This window comes from Triturus cristatus, chromosome 4_1, assembly GCF_964204655.1.
Source record: "Triturus cristatus chromosome 4_1, aTriCri1.1, whole genome shotgun sequence".
NCBI lineage: Eukaryota > Metazoa > Chordata > Amphibia > Caudata > Salamandridae > Triturus > Triturus cristatus.
In genome coordinates this window covers 116,890,368-116,916,152 of record NC_140585.1, presented here as the reverse complement: position 1 = coordinate 116,916,152, position 25,785 = coordinate 116,890,368, and the positions used below count along the sequence as shown (strand labels likewise).

The 25,785-nt window shown below is 45.2% G+C and overlaps 1 long non-coding RNA gene across 1 annotated transcript in view; it reads right to left on the bottom strand.

Annotated features, from left to right (window-relative positions):
- Nucleotides 1–6,668: 6,668 nt before the first annotated feature.
- LOC146844086 (uncharacterized) overlaps nucleotides 6,669–25,785 on the bottom strand; it is a 53,954-nt gene continuing 34,837 nt past the window's right edge. The window contains exon 4 of the long non-coding RNA XR_014981130.1: nucleotides 6,669–7,299. This is a non-coding gene — a long non-coding RNA (uncharacterized LOC146844086). The remainder of the gene's footprint in view (nucleotides 7,300–25,785) is intronic.

The following is a 25,785-nucleotide window of genomic DNA, read 5'->3' as shown; positions in this document are numbered from 1 at the left end:
GGGTTCAGCTACTATCTACAAAGCCAGGTAACATGGCCCACATATCCGAGCATGCCTCCAACAACCAAGACATTGGATGTGTTGCTCACTTGTGGTAGTGGACGCAGATTGGTATCACTGTTATATAAGGCCATTAGGGCGGATTCTAGGCCACTGGTCCACAGGGCAAGGGATGCATGGAATGAGGATCTGCAGATCCCGTTGACAGAAAAGAATTATGAGAATGCATGCGCATTGGTGCGTAAAGTATCCTGTAACACGTGATTAAGACTGATACATTGTAATTTCCTGCAAAGGGTGTATATGACTCCAGTGAGACTGCACAGCAAAGATCCCATCTGACCACATGAATGCCATAGATGTCACGGGGGCCGAGCGGGACTCCTGCATCTGGCATGGGAACGTCCGGAGGTGTTACAATACTGGAATGGTAAGGCGGCAAAGATGTCTGGGGGGGGTGGGTATCGAAGTGGACGCTAAGCTAGTGCAGTGCCTTTTGGGACAGATACCAAAGCATAGGAAATGTAAGATGGCATATAAACTGCTACAATTAGTAATGGTGCTGGCCAGACATCGGGTAGCCATATACTGGATAAGCCCAAGAGTACCAACATTAAAGGGGTGGATGAGGGATGTGGATGAGTGGACTCTTGGTGAAGAAATTCATAAGACTTGTAAAAAGGATGATAAACTTGCGTAGGATGTCGCAATGTGGAGAGAATTATGCAGAAAATTACTTAATCCAACGGGTAATGGAGGTGAACAGGCAGAAACGTCAGATATTGATGGTGATTTATAATGTGAAAGCTTTCTTAATATTTTGGCACGTGACATGCTGGTGGAGGTATCTGGCTTCATTAATATGATTTCTACTTCCCTCTCATCATGATTAATGTTTGATTGATGCGACACTGAAGATCTGCACCTTTCGAGAAAGGCTTCTTGATGAATGTTTTGTAAACTTTTGTACGCCCGAACTGTTGGGGATAAAAACTTAATAAATATAGTTTAAAATGTATATAAATATATATTTTTTTAATACTAAAATACATGTATTTTTTTTTTTTTTTAAAGTTAAAATAAGGTAATTTAACATTAGTTGTGTGGGTTTTTATTTTAAGTCCATGTCCATTATTTTTTAAGGGTGAGTGTTGCAGTACCAGTGGGTGGCCATGTGGTGCTGGACTTACACCAGGTCTGAGCTGGAGTACATTTACTAATGTGTCTGGTTCTTTTTCACTATAGTAATTATAGAAGTGCAATTTTTGAATAGCAATGGGATTACACTTTTGTGGGTGGCTGGGTGCATGTCTAATCTTAAACTCCTTATTAATCTTACCGAAACCCGTTCCTATTTCCTCCCATTTATTAGTAAGTTTTACCCATATTCCAGCCACTTTCTCCTGTCCTTCCCACATTTATTACTAAAATGTATACCTATGTGTGTAGAGAAATCCTCAGTTGGGCATAGATCTTTGCATATCTAATATAGGAGAGGCAGAGGTGTTGACCTCCTCGTGTAGGTTAGTGAATGTCATTCTGTTGTACATTAGTTGTATTATTGTAGTGCCACTAGGCATACTACAGAGCTCAGATTCTGAATAGGTTCCTAAGTGTGGATAGGAGCATTTAGGTATAGTTAGCTTCTGAAATCATGGAAGAAAACAGAGTAACTCTTTTTACAGCACAGAAACAACACTTACAAACAAGGTGTTATTTCTGAGAAATAAGAAAAAAATCCCTAGTTCTCAAGAAGTATTCTCCTTGTGCCTTGGTAAAATTGTTTACTTTTTTGTGCCTGGATCATGCATGGTGGTTCCAGTTAAGAAGAATAAAAGCCAGAAAGTCCACTCTTTAATCAGACAGATGCTCATACACTGATCAACCTGTGGCAGATGAACTTGTGGGTAAAGGTTTCTGATAGCAGACCCAGCTGAAGCTTAGAGGTTGGAAAGTGGGCCTCATTTATGGCATTTTGGTGTAAGGTACCTTGCTGATCTGACCTATACCAAAGTGAAAGGGCAGGAATGCACCATATTTAAGCAATACGGTACATTCCTATACTTTCTACCTGACACTGCTGCCGTTTTGACACCCTGGCATCAACGTTGGCACTGTTGTTTAGTTTTCACTATACAGAGGGAACTGATCTTTGTGAACAACATAAAAGTTGGGATGGTGTCAGGCTGATTCAGAGCATTCCCTCAGGATATGTTGCCCTATAGGCCAGCTCGCTCACAGAGCCCACATAAGTACCCCCAAACCTAGACAGGTAGCAAATGTTTCTGGCCACCACTGAACATGACAACCCTGATCATGGTAACAGATCTAGAACCCTTTTGCTCAGTCACTTGTGCTCTTTTTCTCTCAAAGAAATATATACAGAATACACAGAGGTTCATTTTCAATGGTTCTGAAATATACGTTTCCTCCTCTTTATAATCTATATACTGTTTTGAGGTTTTGTATACGTTAAGCAGAAAATCAGGCCGTTTTAGATACATATTGTTGTTGTTCTCTACCATCTGATGGGTGTTTTACATATTCCAAGATGGCCACGACGCTCACGCTGGTAGTCATGTGACTCACAAGGGTGCTCTACTGTGTAACTGGATGGAGGAGCTTATAATAGGAGAATGCTATATCGTGAATCGACTTTAAAGCCTATTAGCACTCTCTAAAAACTAATATGTCGGACTCAAGATATCGTTGTCGGATTGACAGGCAGCTCTTATGCATATCGCCGGTTTCTTTCTATCACTGTTATGGGCCTATTACACAGCTCAAGATGGCCACGACGTTTACGTTAAGTGTCATGTGACCTACAAGGGGGTGTCACCTTGTGATTCAACACAGGTGATTTAATTTACCGGTCCATTTGAAAAGTATATAATGTGAGTACTTTCTGTCTAGGAGGTTGCCGGATCGAGGGACCGTTCTTGTTGCCGTAGACTGTTTGCAGCTTTTGGTCGTAACTAGCATATTACGGTAAGCACACGCTGGGTCTGTTGTATCAATGGGGCTAAAGGCTTCACATCTCTACTGTAGGCTCTGCTATGAGTTTAGTGAGACTAGTGTTTAAGAGAAATAAAATTCTTATTATCTTTTTTAGATGAGCTCCGTTTAAAACACGATGGAGCCCTGGGCTGGGACACAGCTCAGATATGGGCTTGCTGCGTTATAATAGCGATTAGGAATTATTTCTTCTTAGTGCAGGGTGGTCCTTTACATAGGGTCTGAACGTCTCTTGATTCGCCTTGGAGGCCATAGACCAGTAACACAGGCTGGCTTATAATTATGGAATATGTAAACTTTAGGACACAGTGAATCACATGTACCCCACTTTTTGATTATCATTCAAAATATAGATGTAGTCATAGCCCAATGATGCTGTAATGAGCATATATCAAGCGTGTAGAAGAGTTTGGGAGAGAGCTTAGATGCAACATAATCATAAGCCATTACAATAGTGAAGTATTTGCGGTTTGGACACATTTTGACAATTCACGCGTCCAGTATATGATAGCATATATGAGAGGATTTTGATATAATATCTTACGATTCGTTTATTGTTTGGCTCTCTCATTCTAGATCGGATCGCCTCTTTTCCCGAATATCTGAGTGGATTACCTCCTTTTATTAATTTTCTTGAACAAAAATTCTTGAATAAAACTCTTGAAAAAAATCAAGGTTTTGGACACCCCATATATAGAAAAGGTATGTTATACATGGACTAACCATGCGCCTTTAGTACAAATTTGTAAAATTAAATTAAACAATCTCTTCAATAGAGATCAATATGTCTCTATGTGGACATCATTTAATATGAATACAGCTATGCTCACTTATAAAACATCTTGTGCCCACTTATATGTTAGATTAACAAATACAATATGTATATTCTTCTTCACTTACAGCATCTGTTTCATATCTCAGATAACTCTATATGGACGATAAGAAACTGGATAGGAGACTTTCAGCCCCCATCGTATAAACTTTGATTACTGCCTGTAGAAGTGATTTAATCTTCTTTTACAATTTGGTAGGTATAATACACATTTACTATATTCTATGATACCGTTTGGATCTCTAGGTGAATTATGCACTAAAATCTGCAATTACTGGATTACCCTATTTAAATGAGATAGTGTAGATCGAAGAAACATAATAAATGACAATATAGATCTAGTTCCTTATTCCCTTCCTTCCTTCCGCTCTCAGCTTCTTTGATTACTCGATGCTTATGCAAGATGATTATCAATATGAATATCCCATATACGAAATGTAATATTGCTTAGCTTTGTTTTCAGTGTAGGGTCCATTGAGAGATTATGGACATGTGGAATAACGTAATAACTTTCACTATATCTGTATTGGATCGTAAATCACTTCTCTAAAATTAGAGTTTTATGAAAAATGTTTGTCGTAATGTAGGTTTTGTTTGTTAGATTATCATCTACTGTATGATATTTTTAATTGTTACACATTTTTGTAATTGTAATTATATGTCTATGTATTTTTAACAGCCCTGAAGAAGTCCTGTTTCAGGACGAAACGCGTCGGCTGTATCGCACTGTATTGTCCATTGAACTTGGAATAAAGAGACTAAAATCGAGGAATACTCTGTCTTCTTGAATTGAATTTGACCTATATACATTGTTATTATTGGATTGTTTTACAAATGTGTGGTGCATCTTAGCTTTTGTTTTATTCATTTGAATATGTTCCCCAGGGAACTAGCATTGTAACAATGGGTGCTATTCAGAATGCACACATCCCCTTAATCTATGTGTGATAACACTTCATTGAGGGAAAGATATTAAAGGGTGACATTAACATCAGGTGCTGGTAAAATAGAAGGTCCCATTGTTAGTTCCATTGGTATTTTGACATTTTCAATGTTTATTGAAACAACATGATTTGTTGAATAAAATATATTTGCTACAATGATTAATAGCTGTAGCAAATGAAAGTTATCATAAGTATCAGGACAGTGAATAAAATAAAAAGTTCCACCATCGTGCTGAAACAACATATATATGCAAGCTTATTTAAAAAAATATATGATAATCTGGCGTACTATTACTATGAGTACCCTAATCTAAAGCATGTAGGGTGTGTGTGTGTGTTCTGCCAAGAATCCCCGTACTGGATGATCCAACCCCATTACCTGATGGGAAAGACTGTAAACCTTGTACATGGTGTCAAGGTAGCATGATCGTGTTGTTGCAAAGTTGATTCTATAATCAAGTATAGTTTCCATTAAACTAATCCAGACTGTCACAGATGCAAATGTATGTTAGACGTCATTGTGTAAAAGTGAAGGCAACTTTAGGAAAGACCTGTGTATCTCTAAAATGGCAGTGTTTCCTTAGAGGACCAACTGGGACACATGACAGCACCCTTGCACAATGGGTCAAGGTGCCTCTGGTGCAGGTAGCATTTTTTGCAGGAAGGGGCACCTTCCAACACAAATACAATCCTGCAATGCATTTTCCTCTTTCTATGTGTGCTGGAGAATGCAGTGCACATGGAAAGAGGAAAAAATGAGGAGAAATTAATATATTGCTCCTTGTTTCCGCTTCACCTAGGGAGGTGTATGGATTTGACAATTTCCCAGGTTTACATCACTTTGGAAATCTGGGGCAGTGTTAGATTCCTTAGGTGTTGCATGGAAAAACCCACCACAGCGCCCATGGAACTCCATGTGGGTGCAGAGTAAGGCAATGCAGCGATTTGCACTACGTTGGTTTACTCATGATTTATGAAGGTGGCTTTGCGAGAGCCCTGCATCATGCATGACTCACTATGCTCGGGGCAAAAGTGTAGCAGGGCTCTCATAAATAAGCCCAACTTAAAGTGAGGCAAGGGAGCCACAGGTTGTTGGGCTTGAGACCTGACGATTCATGGTGGATCTCCAACTCTCCAAACTGTCTCTAACACCCAAATCCTGTCCTTGGCCATTTTTTAACTCAGGGATTAAGCAATGTGAACTGCGGTACTGTACAAGATAATGACAATTCAATAGCACTAATGTTGGTGTGAATCTGAACAGATGCTCTAGGTTTGCGAGTCCAAATCTCAGCGTTCATTCACGGTTAATTAGTTGTTGGGCAATCATCAACATGCAATAATGATTGCTGAGGAACGGGGGAATACAATAATTATGTTATGAATAATGAGTGTTGGAGCAAGCCTGACAACACCTGAAGGATCCCTGAGTGATGGGACAAACCTGAACATGTGATGGTGATAAGTCTTGGCAAACTGTGGGCATTCTTGGCAGTATTGTTCCTCTCTAACTTATGCTTGCCCATGCATCATGGTAGTCACTCTTAATATATTGTGGGCACTGCCCTCTTCTGCTAGAATGATTGAAGTAACCTAATATTGGTAATTTGTGGTATTTTTGTAACATGCTGCTGTCAGAGGCTATCCAAATACTCACTAATCCATCCATCAATTTATAGTCACTCCTTTCATCCCCCATGCATCCATGCAGTCACTTCTTTGAGAATTCTTCCATGAATTCATTCATGCACTCACTCACAGGCTCTCAGTTAGATACTTATCCATCCACACATTGACACATTCTTGCATTCCTCACTCATCCATTCATCCAACCACGCTATCATGCACAGAGACTCTGAATCAAGACCATGATTCCCTTTGCACGTTAACAATGAGAGTTTAATCACAAAGCTAAACTAATAAAGAAAATATCATTTTTCGGTACTTTGGGGAACAATTCAAGCCCCACATTGAAAGCAAGTGCGCAGTCAGAAAGAACTTTCAAGAGTTTAAACTGTTACAGAGAAGAGGCAGAAAAGAAGTGCAGAAGAATAATCATTCAAAATGATAGAATTGGAACTGGCAAATTCAGAGAAAACAAGCTGGGGGTCTTTGAAGAAACATGCTGGATATATTGTTGACAACAAGATAAACCTTTATCAGCATTATAACTCTTTCCATCCCACAGAAAGGAAATGCCAGGAATAAGAAGAATTTCAGAAAAAGCGATGGAATACTTGTTCACAAAGAAAAATCGAGAATTGTAATCTTGACATGAGGCAGAAATAAATCGCACTCTTGAGTTAAACTCGGAGACCAAGTTGTTGAACTGTCGTCGTTTGCTCCCAATCTATGATGGCTGTTAGTAGAGATCTCCGCTGGTTTGAATCGGTTTATTGTTGCACATGTCACCCGAACAGCAGTCAACGAAGATGTTAGTAGCAAACGTGTTGGCGTCGTTTCGTAGGGATTCACAATCTGCCCTGCCTGCGCATTCTTTGTATTCCGCTGTAGAAAACAACAATCTAATTAGTTCTGACCCGTTTTCATTTGCTTCTACAAGGAAAGGACATGAATTGGGAACGAAATATGGTATTTCCTCCTCTTCTCCTCCCTCCTCTCATTGCTTACTTAATGAGTGAATGTGCCCATTCGCCAGCGCTGCTCACACTTCCTACAGCTCTTTTCTCTTTCTGTCCCTGGAATGGGGATTTGCCCATAAATTCTGCGGCTTTTCCCAGCACTGCGTGTGTTCCTTCCTTGCGCCTGCGTCACTTCCTGAGGACTGTTGGGCTTTGCAGGGGGTACTAAGACCCCTCTCTCGAAGACTTTGTTTAGTGGTAGGAATCTTCTATTTTACTTTGCTAAACTTTGCTCCTCGCATTTGTTAAGGGCTGGTTTAAATCTCCCTGTGGAGGAAGTGCGGCTGGGGGTTCAAGACTCCTCCTCGCCCCCTGTTGTGGCTCTGAGGGATGGTGGGCTGCAAGCTGCATCTCTTACTTGTGTCTCGTGCTGTCTTTGTTCTTTTGGGAATTAACGGCTTCAGGGAGCGCTGTTCCTTTAATTATAGTGACGCTGCAGTCTAGATAGTTTCCTGATGGCCAAGGGCGCCACTAAGTAAAACCTACTTCTCGGTGCAGTGGGCAGAGGGGCAGTGTCTGAATATGTGGTCCCTGTGGCTGCTGCAGCCTCCTTTCTACTCTGCTGTGGTTCTAATCTGCTCCTCTTGAAAAGAATAAAAGAAAGAGGAAAGGAAGGAAGGAGAGTGAGGGAGGGAACAGTTCAAATTCAAATACGCTTTATTTGGCTCACATACAAAACCATAAAATTACATCATAAAATGTACATTTAAAAACGTCCAAGAAATAATCCTGATATGAAGCGTTGAGCAGCGGCAGCGCAGGAGCCAGGGGGATATATGGCGCAAGAAAGTGACAGTGCATAAAAACAAGCATTGGCAATGCCAATCGGTCTCGCCATTAGGATCTTATATGTATTTAACTATGCAGCATAGTGACAGGGCTGGGTTTTAATACTCACTCACTAATTTGATCCAATTTTTGTGGTCGAAATGTACGGCTTAGCTTCCCTTCCACCATTCTTACCTTGATTGAGCTAAGAATCTGGGGCGCATCTATGAACAGTGCAGCAGGTGCAGTGGCACCGGAGACCAGGAATGTTGGCTATCGAGCCCAACTAGGGCTGTGTTACTACAAACTGTGCAGAGCGGGTGGTTGGAGGGAGTATTTTCACTGTTTGCAGGAGGGCCCATTGACCCCTTGCTATGCCACTGCTGAAAATTCAACATTAGGTTATTACACTGACGTCCACAGTGCTGACATAACCTCACACGTAGCTATGTGCTTAAGACCATTGAAAGCCTTAAACAAACAAAATGGTGCTATGAAAGAACACAGTCCGTCATCAGTCACGTTAGAAGACTAAAGCTGTGATGTCTTACTACCATATACCAAACAGGTTTGCATTCCTAATTGCAAAGCTGTCCGTTCACAGGTGAGTAGGTGCAGTATAATCACCTGTCTCTCCCATGCCTTTCTTGTTCTGCTCGGTCAAGCTTCTTAGGTCATGCGCCTAGATTTACTAGGATTGCGCAAGCACTTGTGTGCTGATACACAACGAACGCTGCATCACATCCCTCGCTCGCGCCTCGCTAATAAACACGTCAGTCCCAGCATTCGTTGCGGTGCAGGGGCCTCGAACGGCCCTTTCATTAAACCCATTCTAGAAACGAAGCACTTGGAAATAAAATCTAAAGTTCTTGAGTACCACGCAGCATGTTTTGAGGAACATAATGAAGTCTGTTATTAATCACAAGAGAAAAACAAACTAAACAAACGAAAACATGTGGCCTGGGCGCGCTGTATTCCCCCACATTACTGTACATCAAAGGGCCGATTAGATTGTATAGGACGTGCTGTTTGTCATTTTCAGCGAAACGGTTCTTATTTTGTTTTCTAATATCCAGCTGCTCGTTTTGCAGAGATTGGAAAGTTTCCAGAACTTGACACACACACACACACGCTTCCACTCATCACACGCTTGCTTAGGCAGCAGTGGATGCCTGCTTGTGCCCCGGGGGGACCGCGCAAAGTGCATTCTGATAGCTTTTACAACGCCACCGTAAAGCCCCCTTCCCTGCATGAACCCTAAATTTAGGACATTGGAGAATCCACTATAATCTAGGAATTTTCAGTGTTGCAAGAACAATTTGCAATTGTACATTTCAAAATGTCATGGTTCAGTAAATCAAGATGTACATTTTCTGCCGTCATTGCATGTTTTTACGCATAAGCCTGAACCACAAGGGTTGCGCCGCATTACGGATTCGGAGCCCAGCACGTGGCCGGTTCTCCCCCGACTCCAAGCCCTGATGGAGAGTGAAGGGTGGCGCCCGCAGCTAATGAGGTCAGCACAGCAATGCCAGACCTGGTTAGGGCGGACGCTCGCGCCTCCCTCCCCACCAATCACATCCCTCGCTCGCGCCTCGCTAATAAACACGTCAGTCCCAGCATTCGTTGCGGTGCAGGGGCCTCGAACGGCCCTTTCATTAAACCCATTCTAGAAACGAAGCACTTGGAAATAAAATCTAAAGTTCTTGAGTACCACGCAGCATGTTTTGAGGAACATAATGAAGTCTGTTATTAATCACCAGAGAAAAACAAACTAAACAAACGAAAACATGTGGCCTGGGCGCGCTGTATTCCCCCACATTACTGTACATCAAAGGGCCGATTAGATTGTATAGGACGTGTTGTTTGTCATTTTCAGCGAAACGGTTCTTATTTTGTTTTCTAATATCCAGCTGCTCGTTTTGCAGAGATTGGAAAGTTTCCAGAACTTGACACACACACACACACGCTTCCACTCTTCACACGCTTGCTTAGGCAGCAGTGGATGCCTGCTTGTGCCCCGGGGGGACCGCGCAAAGTGCATTCTGATAGAGAAGCACTGTAGTAGGTCCCTGCTTGTGCCCCAGGGGCCCTGGAAAGTGCACGCAATGGAAACAGAGATAAACCCCTTTAAGGGGCTTGTCTTGAAGCCAGGAGAGGTGGCGTATCACATAAGGCTGCCGACGTTGGAGCTGAAGAGCAGAGTTCGATCCTCGGCTTGGGCTGTATTAATTATAAATAAAAAGGTCCGTAGCGTGGGCTGTATTAATCAGAAATAATTAAACAGATCTCAGATGAGATTTGCGAGAGACAAATAAAACAAGCATTGTGGGGAGAAACAAATACAACAAGCATTGGCAATGCAATACAAGCATTGGCAAATCAGATGAGAGTGGGGACGGGAGAAAAAAATAAAACAAGCATTGGCAATACAAGCATTGGCAAAACAGATGAGAGTGGGGATGGGGGAAACAAATAAAACAAGCACTGGCAATGCAATCATATGGGGGTGAGAAGGCATTGTAAGAAAGTAGTCTGTGCAGTAAAGGGGTCAATAGCCGTGGAAGGACACAAAGGAGGGACTAACAAGCCTACAGCCAATTGGAAGGCACCATTTAAGACACCAACCAATGAAAATGATTGTTGGAGAGTGGGTGGAGCTTGTATACACTGTAGTGTATACTGCATGTCTCAACGAGACAGCGCAAGCGCTGCCTAGGCGAGACCTAACTATAGAGAGCTGAACAGGATGGGCCTCAGGTATTCTACAAGATCGAGTTCAGAGGTGACATAAACTACATCAATACGGTCATGCCATTAAACCCTTACAATATACAGAATATATATATATAAAAAGTGGCATCATAGCAACTAAAACAATATAGATCTCCTTTTTGCGAGTAGAGGCTTTGAGTGCTGGATGGAATATAAGCTTGACAGTAAACCCTGCCCATTGGGAACTTACAGATGCTAGTAGAGTCTCTCTTTTAAGAGAACCCTTAGGCGTCCGGATGTTTGCTTGTCTTTTCATTTTAATCAGGTAGTTGGTGGGCCTCTCAGGGATGGGCCCAGGGGGGTATTTGTGGGAGGGACGGGTGAAACAGAAGCGAGGAGGCCGTATTGGTGTGATATTGGTAATTGGGGCCGTGTTTTATTCCAGATAACAATTCAACCTACAACAGTAGAAGTTCTTTTCCAATGAAGGTTTAACTAAACAGGAGTTCTTTCGTTTATGTTTCTCTTCTGTGGTTCCTTCTAGGTGCTCCGGTGTTCTGGGGGGACCCCAGGAGGCTTGCAAGGGAAGCACAACAACAAAGCGGTGAGTATGACCACGGCGGCTGTGCGGATCGGTCTTTCACCACACCCAAGTTTAGGAATTTGTGCAGAGCCCCTTAGATCTACTCCTGTGTGCTTTAAAGAAAAGGGGTGGGGAGTAAAAGTGAGTGGAAGTAAAGGAAATAAGTGGATCACAAAAGAAAACGAAGCCCCTAAAAGTCAACAGAGACGTGACAACCTCCTGACCTCCCCACCTTTACCCCTTCTGTGTCACACACTGCCTCTCAGGAGTTGAAGCGGCTTCTGCGCGTCATCCTTGTTCCACACGTCCGGAGTAGGGTGACCAACTGGCATTGGTGCAAATTCAGGACAGTGAGTGTAAAAATTGAGGACAAAGGGCCAAAATTCAGGACACAAATTCAGGACAGGAGGTCAAAATTCAGGACAAAACTTCAAGACAATAGGTAAGTTTTACAAAGACACATCAGAGGAGGTCGCGCAATAGTATATAAGTAAGCCCAGCCATATCCAACCATTTGCAAACCTATTCATCATGTATCCTTACATCTATTATTTCACTCATCCATCCTCTCACTCATCTATCCCTTATCCATGCATCCACCCTTTCACCCTATCCATCTGTACACTCATCCATCCACTCTTCTACCCATCCATTCACTCATCCATCCAGCCATTTACCCTTTCACCCATCCAGCCATCCTTTCACTTACTCATCCATCCATCCACCCAGTCACTCATCCTTCCACCCATCCACCCTTTCAGTCATCCATCCATCCTCCCTTTCTCTCTCCTTCCTTCCATCCACCCACCCATCCATCCATCTACTCATCCACTCATGAATCCATCCATTGACCCTATCACTCATCCATCCTTTCTCTCATCCATGTATCCTTTCACTCCTTCATCCTTTTGTCCATCTACCCTCCCTTTCACTCACTCATCCATCCTTAAATCCACCCTTTCACTCATCCGTCCATCCATTCACCCATGCACTTATCAATTCATCAATCCATCCATCCTTTCACTCATCCATCCACTCTTTTACCCATCCAGCTACCTATGCACCCATACATCCAGCTATTTTAACTTTTCTCTCATCCATCCTTCCACTCACTCATCAACCCATCCATCCTCTCTCATTATCCATCTATTCAATCTTTCATTCATCCATTCACCCTTTCACTAATTCATCCAGATATCCACCCCTCCCTTCACTTACTCACTCGCCCACCTTTTCATATTAATTTTGAGCTGAGCCTTTTTGAGAAGAGGCCCATCAAGAACTTCACCCTCGTTGCAGGAGCCATTCCAGGACTGGGACGGAAGCCACCCAGGGCGGAGACAGGATCCACCACAGGGGGGACAGGAGCCATCACAGGCGGGGGGACAGGGGCCACCACATGGGGGGACAGGAGCCATCACAGGGGGGGGGGGGGCAGGAGCCATCACAGGAGCGGGAACAGGACCCACCCGGGTGGGCACACGGATGGGCATGCAGTATTCTAGTATCATCTTGGTCTCTTCCAGGGTGGGGTAGGGCTCCTCACCCCTTCATGGACAAGACAACAAGAAGACAGGCTCTCTTTCCAAAATGTTAGTTTTGCCATCCCCCACTGTGATGTACAGTACTTAAAGGAGATACTCCAAGAGAATTGATTTAACTGACTGTCCTCCATACTTTGTTAATCAGTGTGGGTGCGATTGTGACATTTCTTTATTTTATTACATTATAGACTGCATGTTTGAAGAACAGAGGTTTGCTTACAATTTAGTGACAGTAATTAAGCTCTGTGAAGAGAACCAGGTGCTGCTTCCGGGTAATCAGGCGTTTCTAGGATGTTTTGGACCCTGGGCAGAAAGGGAATGTGTGAGGCCCCTCTAAATTGCAGAGACATGAGGCATTCAGGGCTGTTTGCATCTGAATAGATGCCCCTGCTCCTGAAACTGCAGCCCCTCCCTCTCAGTCACCTTCAAACACCTCTTAACAGCTCATCAAGGGCTGAAGGTGTGAGGATTGCCATCCCGCTGTGCCTCTCCAGTGCTGCCGGATATCTGAGGTTTGGTACTGCATCGGAGTCTGTTTCACCCGATCTCAACAGCATCCGCGTCAAGAAGGGAGGTGGGTGGAAGCTGTGCCGGCTTTAGGGTGGTGCGACCGGTGCCCGGTTAAAATTACGGACAAATGGCGTCCGTTAAAGAATCCTTCACGGACAACGGACAGACGGCCGAAATTACGGACTGTCCGTGAAATTTACGGACGGTTGGTCACCCTAGTCCGGAGTTCCCTTGGCTTCGGCGTCTTCCCCGACAGCGTCTTTCCCGGTGGTCTCCTTCACCTTGACTGCCTTTCAATGGCCTCTCTTTCGGCTGTGCCGTTGCCAATGACTTCACTTCTGCCGGTGTCTTTCTTCATCTGTTTCCTCTCCTTTTCTCCTCCTACTGTGTTTGCTGATTGGCCCTTCTTCTGCAAGTCCCCGCTTTTGATTGAATGGCGGTGAGTCGAGAGGTAAGTTGTGGGTTTGTGTGCGGGTTTGGGGCACTTTTTCGCAGTATTTAAGTGGACCGTCTCACCCGTGCCTGCTTGTGGTTATAATGGGGAAGCATCTCAGGCAGTCACACTGTTCTCCTACTTTCACTGAGAGATACCTACATTGAGTCAAGAACAGGGGACAGGCTTCTAGGTTTTACTCTCTGTCTGATAAGGATTTTTAGGAGACTGTGCGGTGCCTGTTTGAGAAACATCATCGCCATTGTAAGAAGAATTCATTGCCTCTGGATTCTCCTGTCCTCAGGCAGATTCTGCTTCTATCTATGTCCTCCTGCTCCTCCTGGGTTCTCCAGAGTATGATGAAGATGCAGGTGGCAGGTTTTCTGGCCAACCTTTCTGCTCCTAGACAGAAATATATTTCAATTAGGAAGGTGAAGTCAGTAGTCTCCTACCTTTCCCACAATCTTCAGCAGCCTGTGGGCAAGGTGCCTGGGATTGCTTGTATTTAAAATATCTTGAAGAGAGAATGGGAGGACCCTGCCAGAGTCTTAGTTCCCATATTCACGGGGAAACTTGATCGTTTGGCTAAAGAAGAGACTGTACTGTCTCACCGATTGGTGGTGGACCTCCTTTTAGCATATTTATTGGGCAAACCATCCCTTCTTACTGGAATTTTTGTCCTTTCAAGCCTTTCAGATTCGAAGGCTGAGGGCGCCGGGAAGAGACTTCATACAGGTCTTAGTCTTGCTTGTGAGGGTCTGTTGGATATATAACTCTCAATTCATAGTCAAGGATTTTCAATTTCTCTGTCTCATGCTGCATTCATGCTGGTAAGGATTTCTCACAGCTATTGGGAAAAATGGGGTAACAAGCCCACTTCTTGTTGGATGTTATGTTTCACAACCTACAAGCTTCAGCCATGGCTTTAGCAAGCTCAGCTGGTGCCGGGCATCATTTGCACCTTAGGAGCTGGAAGCAGCCCACAAGAACTGTCTGTTGAGAATGCCCTTCTTGGGTATCAAACTCTCTGATGGTAAGTGCTAGGAACCTCAGTTTAAATCCTTTGAGAGTCAGAAGCATATTAAGCCTTTTGTCACAAACAGAAATCTTGGAGAAGAGTCAGGAAGAAGAATTAGCATTACCAGAGGAAAAATACTGACCTCTGCCAGAGTAAGAGCTGTTTCCAGCCTAAGAGAAATCAATCACGCCTTCTTCTCATCAGACAGCTGGGAAAGGCGATAAGACACTGAGGTCCTGACTATGCCAGAACCTCTATGGGGCCAGTGAGAGGTCATCTGCAGTTTTGGCATCAAACATCATGAGATTTAATATCATACATGCATATTCAGCAGTTTCTCAGTGATACTTCATAGAAATACGTCTAGATTTTCCAGACCCACATTTTGTGTAGACTGTTTGACCCAGGGACAAAATAAAGTTGGAAGCCCTCTGGGACACTATATACCTTCTGCAGGTCAAGGAAGCTATTCACCCTGTCTGTTTAGCGGAATAGGATCAGAATGATTATAGACTTGACATCAGTATATCCCTGCTATGAATTTCAAGATGAACACTCTGAACTCTCATATCCAGGGGAAATTTTCATATAGAAATCGACGTACAAGAAACCTAACTGCATGTCCCTATAGCTGTACACCAAATAAGGTTTCTCAGGTTTGCTGCCGGGAGCCATCAGTGACGGTTTCAAGTGTTACTTTTTGGGTTGAAGACCTACCCCAGAGTTAGTACCAATGTTTTGGATCCTGTCTTCTGTCTTCCCCATGCTCAGGGGTGGTAGCCCACCCACATCTGGATGATCGTCTAATCTAATCCCCCACTCAGAGTCAGTTAATAAAGGAAACAGAGTTAAAATTCTAGACTCTGGCAGAAGATGTTCCTCAAGTCATCTCAAACTGGCGGAAGCCAACGAATATCGGGGTCTTGCCGCATAGCCAAGTTTCCTGGATACAGATGATCTTGGTGTTTTTCCCTAATTCCCTTATATTTTCTTGTTTGGATTGATCTTCGAGACCATTTATGTCCAGGAAGCTATTCTTATGCCATGCGGCATGCCCTTTACCTATTCGACGTCATCTAGGGATCCTTCCTCCCCACGCCCCTCAGTATACCTGTTTGAGGGACCTTCATGGCATGATCCCTGACTCCAGTTTCCCCACCAATTTTCCACATCTGAATTTTTTACTACTATTTTTAGGTTTCGCAAGTCAACTCCTTCATCTTCTTCCATATCAATTGTCCTTATCTGTCTCTTTCTTAATCCTGCATGGTACCTTAAATTTTTTTTAACCTGCCGCTCTTTCCCTTCTACTTCTATTTGTACTTCCTCTTCGGATAGTATCCGTATCCCTTCTTTCTGTACCTCACTCTCTGCTTTTTCAATCCTAATCTTTACCAGGTCCAAGTACATCAATACTCTGGTCACATCCTTTCCTTCTATATTTTGCCTAAATCCCACTTGTCTTAAATCATTTGACCCTATACCTTTCAAATTTTGGCACTTGGCGAACGCTTGCAGAAGTTGTGACCTGTTTAGCGGCAACCTCTTCTTTGACTTCTTACCCCCTTTACCTATTGGTATTGGTTCAAAATATAACCACTTACCCTCCTTCCTTGCACCTTTTACTGCCTGCTGTTGTATCATTTGTACCTTATTTATCTGATTTGTGGGCCTATTAATTCCTACCACCGGAGTATTCCTGGTTTGAAGGCTTCCTCCGAAGCCATGACCCAGGCAACTACCGGGATTCTTATGCTGAGGTGGGGTTTTATTCCTAACTTGTTTCTCCTGCGTACTTATGTTACTATCTAATTGCGCCCTTTTGTTTTGTTTCTTTGGGATTTTCTTCTTCATTATACTCCTGATGGGGTTGAGTGCCTTTTCCCCCGCCCTTGATCTTTTCACTATCTTGTTACTCCCCTTGTTACTACCCTTTTTTAATGGTTTCCTTCCTACTCGCCCTACTCTGTTTGCTGGCATAAATCTAGAGACCTCGTCTCTTTTTATTACTCTCATTGGCCATTTTGAAATATAAACCTCCGATTTTTCCTTAGATAAGTCAGCTGGTTCGAGGTGTTCTTCTACCATGGGCTGTGGATCGGTATCTGGGACAGGTCTTACCATAGACGGCATTTGGCATCTAATCCCCTGTAGCTCACCCTCTATCTTAGCTAGGTACTTTTTCTGTACTTTTAAAATGTCATTGTTTGTCAATGTGACTTCTAGAAGGCCTTGTAGAGTTCTCTGTAGTATTAACATAAGGTCCAGAATCGTCGAGGCAGGAGTAGCAGAAAGTTCCATATTTAGTTCAGAGTTTAGATTCAATTCCACGCTTTGTTCTATCACTGTTTTTTTCGAGATCTCAAGCGGGTTTTGCTTTTCTTTCCTTCTTTGACTTAACTCTCTACCAGGTACCTCCTCTTCCTCTATCCTTGAGTCAGCCTCTGAAATTAGTGTATCCCGGTGTCCTGTCTCTTGTTCATAAATAAGAAGACCTCGCGGTGAAGAGGACAACCGTGGTGACGACAATATAAATTATAGAGACTGATTGGCCATAGTTACTGATTCAATTGTGTGATTCTCAAGCGGTAGGGAAATGTTCCCAATCCCACTTTTACTCACCCTCTCATTCAGCGGCGCAGCCTCTATTATTTCTATATCGGGGGCTTTTGCTGGTGAGAAATCTTTTTTGAAGTGTTTCCCCACAAATTCTTTTAGCGAACTTGAGGCAGTACCACCCTGTTTTTTGCTTACGGCCACACATCTATTTGCTCTTTTCTTTGCCTTTTTTTCTGGGCTCGGCTCAGGGCTCTCTCCACTTCCTTCTGAGGCACACGGGTTAACTAAGGTCGCTCTTGGTCTCAATTTAAGTTCCAGGTTCTTTTTGAATTTCTTGGGGGCCATCCCTAATGTTTGGTTTAGGTTATGTTAAAATTTCACAGTCTCGGGCCCACTCTCTTTGACAAGTAGACTTACTCTTTTGATGATCTCTTAGGTAGAACCGGAGTTAGAGACCTGGGTTAGTGTCGCAGGTGACTCTGTTAGGCTGGTCCTATGCTGTAGCGCTGTTTTGGCGATCTTAGCTAGCTGGCTAGCAGGCTGGGTGTGGCTTTTTGTCTCCCCCCGACTACTGTGGCTCAGACTGATGGGCAACGTGGAAAAGACGGACTGGATCCTGCCGCTGCGGGGGGCACTGATGCGGCTCCTGCTGCCGCAGGGGCACTGACGCGGCTCTTGCAGCTGCGCTTGCCGCTGCGGGGGCCTAGACGCAGCTCCCGCTGCTGTGGGGAGACTCTCGCGGCTCCTGCTGCACTGACGCGACACTGACGTAGCTCCTGCCACTGCAGGGGCACAGACGCGGCTCCTGCCGCAGCGGGGATGCTAATGCGGCTCCTGCCGCTGCTGGGACACTTGTGCTTGTTTTGGGCAACTTTCTCGGCTTTCGCTGCTATCGCGGCTCCGCTCCGCCGCAGAGAGGTCCTCGCACGACGGCGACTCCTCGCTCCTCGCAGCCCCGCTCCCACTCGGCAGCAAGGAACCGAGAGCTGCGGGCCGGCCACAGCGACAGCGAGCCGGCTGCAGCTTCAGGCTCCAACTGGGAACTGGGAACAGCTGACCGGAACCACTCTCCACTCTCCAGTCAGAGAGAGTCACTTCTTCTGATATCTCACCCCCGCTGCCCCTGCTACCCCTGCTCAACCTCACCGGTCACTACCTCACCGCCGGTTCTGATCACGGCACCCGTGTCGCGGTGTCCTGGCCTCCCCCGTGCGGCACACCGGAAGTTCCTGGTTCCTAGTTCTTAGAACCCCTGTGGTTCTGCTGCCGCTCTGCAGCTGCTGGTTCCACTCCCAGTAGCGCTCACTGGGGCTCACCGGTGCTTGCCGGAGCCTCCAGGATCTAGCAGCCTCCCGCGGCTCCAACGCGGTTCAGTTCCCGATTCGCGGTTCTCGGACCCCCGCGATTCTCGGGTTCCGCTGTGTTGCCGCTGCTTGTTGCTGCTGCTCTTCCGCTCTCACAGCGGGTCTCACGGAGTCCAGTCACAAGAGAGAGCTGTGTGGCACTGACGCTTAGCAGAGCAGGTAGTGGACACAGGTAGAGATTTAAGGGCAACTCTAAGTGTTGTTCTATAGGCACAGCTCCTCTTGGGTCGGTGGTGCTTCACATTCTCAATCACTGGTTGCCTCTCCATGGAAATTAGGAGGTCCTAATTCCAGTAACTTTTACTGTCTGGGAGAGTGTTGAATGGTGGATAATGTCCCCAGCTTTGAAAAAAGGTGCAAGGAAACAGGCTTTTGCAGGTTCCTCTCTCTCTTTTTGCCCCCATTTGGACTATTAACTGCTGTTTTTTTAAATTTGAGACTGCACTGAGGCTTGCTAACCAGACCTTGGTGCTGTTTTTTTAAATTTGAGACTGCACTGAGGCTTGCTAACCAGACCTAGGTGCCAATATTCTAACACTAGACCAATATATGTAAAATTGGCTACACCCAATTGGAAAGTACTGACTTACTTAACATCCCTAGTATATGGTACCCAGGGTACCAAGGGCATGTAAGGCAGAGTGTTCATGCAGGGCTGCAGCACTCTGCATGTGACAGAGACAAAATGGGGCCCAGCCTGCCACTGCAGACTGACAGGGCAAAGTTTTACACTGCCAGTTCGACTTTGCCTTTACACCTAATGACAAAGCCACCACTGCCCTTAAGAATATATGTACGTCTCCCCTTAGGAAGGCTTATAAAGCTCTATGTCAGGGAGCCATATATACTTGAGTAGGACATATGATTTTTAATATGTCTTAACAGAAAAATTTCTCAATTGTCCATTTGCTGTGGAAAGGTTAGGAGCCCCATTGGCTAACACAGGGTTAAACGGTTGGCACCCCAACCCGTCTAACTCCTGAATGGGACTACCTAACAAGGTCAAGTAAGGTATGAAATTAATTGTGGCATTAAATCTGACCTGATTCCCAGGCCAGATTTAAAGTCATTATTAATGTTAAGCAACTTTTAGAAAGTTGGCACTCTGTACTCCAGCTAGTCCAGTGGACTCACAAAGGCCCGACAATTAGACAGATTTCCGACCACCTGGGGAGACATCTGTACGACTCCCAGGCCTGGGAACAAAGGCAATTGCCACAGAGCAAGGTGTTCCCTCCTCTCCAAGTTAGGCCACTCAGAGTGTTAGCCCACAAGGCAGGCTTCAAAGTTGAAGCTGATTTTGAAGGGCCACTAGCAAAAACATCCCTGATCAGGATGCCTTATGTTTCTGCAGACAATTAGGCGACAGACCTAAGGAAGGGAAACCTGTGCTCAAACCAGTTTTTCATTGGGCTTATAGCCTTCTGGTAGCCACAACCTTAGGGTGGGCTATCCTGCTCCTCATGACCAAGGAAAGGTTGTGTCATTATGAAATGGGATTGTCAGGTGCCACACTTCACAGGAACTTGGTTACAAGAATTAATGGGACCCAGTAGCCTATTGGCTAGTGACCGTATGGTCCCCTAGGGGCTCAATTCTTGAATAAATATGGCATCCCTGGCACCCTGCCCCTCAGTTAACATTGGAGTACAAGACAGCAGTGAAGTACTGACCTGCTGCCCTTGAACCACAGAAAGAATGGCTTCACTGTCAAGATGACTGCATCTGCTGCATTTTTGGGCTAGTAAGATTGTGACTGTGGCTACAGCTCCTGACCCTGGGAAAAGTTGATTTTCAAACCTTTCCAACTCCAGTGACTCTAAGGACCAGCCGCTGGATTCCATGGAAACAACTCCAGGGACACAAGAGCTGAAAGTGCTCAAAAGGACAAAGTGGTAGCCACTGCAGTTGCGGTGCCGCTAACGGTCACCGGGTATGAAAGAGGACAAATCCAAAATAGCCAAAACCTGCACCGAGTCTGCCAGACCAAGGAGTGTTGTCTGTGGCCAGATTCACCACACTCAAGGGACACCAGCCCCCACCAAGGATATTCCCTTTGACAGCTGTGCCACGAGAATGAGTGCTTCAACGTTGCTAGACTTCAAGTGTCGCAAAGAGGAGTTTATGGAACCCCAAGTCCCATGCTCAAAGCCGCCAGTGAACCGAGGGATCAACCATACTTCACTCCTGTAGACCGCACAGCAAAAAGTGCATCCTTTGAGCAACTTTTAGCCAGCATCCCTCAGCATCAGAACCACTGCATTGACTTCAATAGCGGTTGTCCTGTAAAGTTTGAAACTTGCTTAAAAAATGCTTTGTTGGCCACGTAACTTTCCAAAGTAACCCCTCTGGCCACCTAGACCTTTCCCTGCTGGATTTGGTCACCGAAACCAGGCCAGAATACTCGCACTAACTCTTTCAAACTTTGTCTTTGCCATTGCTTGTTTGTGGTTACATTTAAAATTAATACAACATTCTAAAATCTGTATCTCTGGAAACCTGCACGGGAATTTAGTGATCAAGATCTCTAAAAATTAATTAAAATACACTCTATTTTTATAAAATCTTGGTGTGTGATGTTCTTATTTCATTGTTCAGTGCTGTTAAATGCTTAACGCTAAGTTTCTTTGCCAAGCCTTACTGCTGCAGCCACAGCTACCCAGGGTTGAGGTAAGGTTAAGTAAACAATACTGACTGGACCCAGGATGATATCTGCGAGGGTACTCTATTATAAGGCCCCACACTCATATCATATATTGCACTCAGATCCTCACACAAGGGATGCCAGCAGCTGGGGTTGAGGGACAGTGATACAGTATGAAAATCCAGAGTCTCTGGCAGGGTTTGGAACTGGTAGGATGCTACTAATGTACAGTGTTAACAGCTGTCTGGAGAGCAGTTCAGTGCTTTGCACGTCTGTTGAAGGGAAAAGCTCTGGTGGTTTATAATGTCAATACAGAGGCAATGTCCTACTTGACTCGTTATTTTCTCTGAATCAGGTGGCACAATAGGTTTGCACATGAGAGGAGCCCAATCTACTTGATCTCAGAGCCATTTACATCTTGGGGTCCCTAAATCTTCCAGCAGATTTCAGAAGGTAAGGGTGTCCTATTTTTCTCCTATTCGCAACTCATCAGAATTCTCAACTCCGGAATTTTCTATCAATGTTTCAGGATCATCCAGCTGTGGCAATAGATGCCCTGGCCAGTGCTTGGCCAGAAGGGCTTCTTTAAACCTTTCCATCCATTCTATTGTTCGAAAGTGTTCTGGCAAGACTCCAGAGGGAATGATGTTCGTTCTGCCATTTTTGACAAGGAGACAGTAGTTTCCACTACTGAGGAGGCTGGCATTGGGGCAATAATGGATTCTGCCATTGCACCCTTCTCCCATTTTGCAGCCACTACTAACCCTGTATTCTCTGGCCTAATACTGTTGGTCTGGAGAATGAGAGGGAGGGGTTCTTGAATAAAAGGTCTCTCTTTTCTGTTTGTAGATCATTACAAGCTTACAGAAGATAATCCACTAAAAATGTGTATAGTCTTCAATGACGTTCTTTTGATTCTTCACGCAGAGAGAGAGATTTTTCTACCCAGTTAAGACTTCAGTTCCTAATATCCTCCAGTTCTTACAGGAGTGCTTTGATAAGGTACTGTCTGTGGCCACCCTCACAATGCAATGATCTGCAACAAAGATATTGAGAAGCCCTTGGAATGAGTTATTAGCAGCTGAACCTTTAGTATCTAGAATATTTAAATGCATTGATCTCTTAAGACAAGAATTTGTAATCCATTGCCACCTGGGGATCTTCCCCTGGTTCTATTTTTCTTCAGAGAACACCATTTGAACCCCAGGAGGACTCATCTAAAGGTTCTTATTCTTAAGACCGTCTCCCTGGTCTCTGTTACATCAGGTAGTGTCTTAGGTGAATTTGGGTTCTCTAGTCTGCCAAAATCCTTACCTAAGGATTTGTGAGCATTGTGTAGTTTAATTCCTTTATTTCTTTAAAACTTTTTATTGGGTTTTGTATTTTAAACATGTTATGTTAACGGGTCTTGTAAAGCGCCTGGTTACACTAGAACAGTGTGTCCCCGCGCTGCGGTGGGGCTGCTAGGGCAGAACCCGGTAGATTAGTGGGGGAACAGGAGAGTCTTGAGCTTCTTCCTGAAAATGCCTTCAGCTGGTTCGAGTCGGAGACACACAGGTAGTTTGTTCCAGGACTGAGCTGCCAAGAGACGGAAAGAGCGGCCCCCCATCCTGGCTCTTTTTATCATAGGGACACAGAGTAGGCCCAGTCCCTCAGACCTGAGGCTACGGGTGGGAGTGTAGGGAGTGATGAGGTTACGCAGGTAGGTGGGAGCGGTCCCCTGCATAATGCGGTGGCACACACATAGTGCCTTAAAACGGGCTCGTTCCCGGATAGGGAGCCAATGTAAAGAGGCTAGAGCCGGTTTAGAAGGAGCTCTCCTAGGGTGCTTTAGGATGAGACGAGCCGCTGCGTTCTGGACGCATTGGAGTCTCTGAGTACACCTATCAGTAGCCCCTAGAAGGAGGACGTCCCATAATCAAGGCGGGAAGTCACAAGTGCGTGGACCATAGTCTTTCTGGCCGCAGTGGGCAAAATGTCAAGGGTTTTCCTAAGTCTTTTTAGAACCCCGTAGCATGTGCCAGCAACCCGCCTGGTATGATAATCATACGAGAGGTGGGTGTCGATCCAGATTCCGAGGTTCTTCGCTTGGTCACAGGGTATAGGGGTAGGGCCCAAATCTTGCGGCCACCACGCAGATGACCATACAGAAGGGGCTTTCCCCACTATAAGTACCTCAGTCTTATTACCGTTGAGTTTTAGGCAGTTTATATCCATCCAGGCTGCAAGTTCTCGGAGGCATGCCACCAGGTTCGGTGCTGCTGAGAATTGGTCTTGAGACAGGGACACCACCAACTGGGTGTCATCGGCATAGGACACCACACCGATCCCATAGCCTTCAGCAATCTCGGCCAAGGGAGCCACGTAAAGATTAAACAAGGTGGGGCTCAGGATTGAGCCCTGGGGTACTCCCTGCTGCAGTGCCATCACTTTGGAGTAGAAATTCCCCTGCCTCACCTGGAAGCTACGGTTGTTCAAAAAAGAAATGAGCCAGCCCAAGGCCTTCCCAGACACACCTCCCTTCTTCAGACGATCGACCAGTATCTTATGGGCCACCGTATCAAAGGCCGCGCTGAGGTCGAGCAGGATCAGGGCGACCGTCTGGCCCATGTCCACAGATTGCCGGATGGTCTCAGTGGCAAGGAGGAGGGCGGACTCTGGCGAATGACAGGAGCGAAAGCCCGACTGGGTGGGATGGAGGAGATGGAATGTCTCAATGTGCGCCGTGAGCTGCTGGTTGACCACTTTCTCTGCGATCTTAGCAAAGTAGGGAAGAAGAGAAATGGGTCGAAGATTCTCAAGATGCTCAAGGCCCAGGTGCGGTTTTTTAGGGAGGGGGAGAACGACTGCCTCCTTCCAGCGGAGAGGGACAGTGCTGGTCTCAAAATAGATCTCCAGGAGATACCTAATGAAAGGTTCCAGAGCTTCTAAGCATCCCTCGAGTTTCCTCGGGGAGGCCTGGTCTTTGGGAGAGCCTGACTTAACCGTCCGACAGATTTTTAACAGTAATTCAGGGGGGGGAATTACGAGGTTCTCAAGCCTATCCTCCTGAGGAATAATGATATGGCGTGGTGAAGCCCATCTGTCATGGTTGGCCAGAGCCACGTCAGGGAAGGAAGAGTAGATGTTGGTTACCTTCTCGGAGAAGAATTCCGCTATTTGGTTACAACGTTCGGCTGAACCAGTGGCAGGCGCTACTCTTGAGTCTACAGAGGAAATCTCTCTATAGACCCTGAATAATTCTCTGGTGGAATTATCCGCAGACCTGATTCTTTCTTGGTAATATTCAGCCTTGATTTTCCTGATACGCCGATGATAGGCTTTCAATGACATTTTGTATTCATATTTCCCTTGCATAGAGAAGTTCTTCCTCCATAGTCTTTCTAGGCGTTTACACTCTGCCTTAGCAGCTCTGAGGGTATTATTAAACCAAGGGGCAGATTTTTTGATTCTGGTGAGTGTTTTACGTGCCCAGGGGGCAGTTATGTTAAGGGCTTCTTTTATCCTATCGTCCAATTCAAGACAGGCACTATCAGCGTCCTTACCTGTGGGTGGCCCCCCCCCCTCAGGAGGACACTCTTAAACCTGTCAGGGGAGAAACCAGCCCATTTCCGACATGCTATATCCTCAACTGAGTGTTCATTCACCTCCGGAGTGGGGATCCGAAGCATGAAAGGGATTAAATAGTGGTCTGACCAAATCAGAGGGAGGGGAGTACTGACTACCACCTCCTCCCAGTTGGTAAAGATAGGGTCAAGCAAATGACCCTTCTGATGGGTAGGGCCCGTAACACTGAGTTGGAGTTGTAGTGTCATTAGCTCCTGGCGCAAGGCTTGTGCCATTGTGCAGCCGGCATCCTCCAGATGTAAATTGAGATCGCCTAGCACAATGAGCTTGCTATATCGGAGCGCGGGTATGGTGAGGTAATCAATCAGACTTGAAACAAATCGGGATGAATACCCCGGAGGCCTGTATGCCAGGAGGCCTTTAATAATACACTTGCTGTCAATCGTGATGGTAAATAAACCGGCCTCACAATCAGTAATGGCAATAGGCTCAAGCTTGCATTGAATATCGTGTTTAAAAATTATAGGCACGCCACCACCCCTGCCAGAGGTTCTATCAATATGGTTTATAGAATACCCAACTGGCAGCGCTTCGAGGAGTTCAGGAGCAGCGTCCTCGTCCAGCCAGGTTTCGGTGAGAAACATAAT